Below are 1,103 nucleotides of genomic sequence, written 5' to 3' on the forward strand. Positions count from 1 at the left end.
TAGCCTTTCCTTGCTGAGAGCAGTCCAGTCGATCCAAGTCAGACATCGCAGATATGATGTGTCTATAATTGTGTACAGAGTTTTCCTGGTTCTGCTCCCTTCCCTCAGCATCAGTTTATTTAAGTCTCTCCTGGTTTTTCTGAAGCCCCTCTGCTCCTCACTTCTTACAGCACGACCTGTTCAGCCATTCCCCAGTTGATGGACATCCCCTCAATTTCCAGTTCTTTTCCTCCAGAAATGAGGTGCTAGGAACCTTTTTGTACTTTTAGGTCCTTTTCCTTTTTGTTTTTTATCTCTTTGGGGATGCAGACCTAGTTCTGGTGGCTTGGTTGCTGTCCTTTCTTGAAGACGACCAAAATGACCTCCCTGTGCTGGAGTCAAGTTTCAATGTGTCCAACTGTGGCTGATCAGACCAATATGAGCTTGGGATGTTCTGTCACAGGCTGGGTACAAATAGTCCACGTGAACATTTGAGGAGTATTCTCTACATCTGGACGTGTGTGTGTGTGGGTGCGCCACGCCAAGCAGTCCTTTGCCAGCATCTCCCATGTCACACAATCAATTCCGAAGTTCTTCAGAGAACCCTTGAGGATGTCCTTGTATCGCTTCTGACCACCATGTGAATGCTTGCCCTGTGTGAGTTCACGAATAGTCTTTTTGGCAAGTTTTGCATTCGAACAATGTGGCCAGTCAGAGTGTGCATACTTTGGTAGCCCTTTGGGCATGGTTCCAAATTGCTCTACAGAATGGCTGAATCAGTTCACAACTCCACCAACAGCGCATTAATGTCTTTTTTCCCACATCCCCTTCAATATTGATCATTTTCCTTTTCCGTCCTTTTAGACAATCTAATAGGTATGAGGTAATACCTCAGAATTGTTTTAATTTTCATTTCTTCAATCAATACTGAGTTATAACATATTTTTCATATGGCTATAGATAGCTTTGACTACTTCATCTGAAAACTGTTCATATCTTTTGATCATTTATCAATTGGGGAATGGCTCCTTTATAAATTTGACTCAATTCTCTATATGTTTGAGGAATGAGGCCTTTATCAGAGAAACTTGTTTCAAATATTTTTTCACAGTCACTATTGCTAA

This window comes from Petaurus breviceps, unplaced genomic scaffold, assembly GCF_028583685.1.
Source record: "Petaurus breviceps papuanus isolate PSGF00001 unplaced genomic scaffold, PetGlider_PUasm1.0 90317, whole genome shotgun sequence".
Classification (NCBI taxonomy): Eukaryota; Metazoa; Chordata; class Mammalia; order Diprotodontia; family Petauridae; genus Petaurus; species Petaurus breviceps.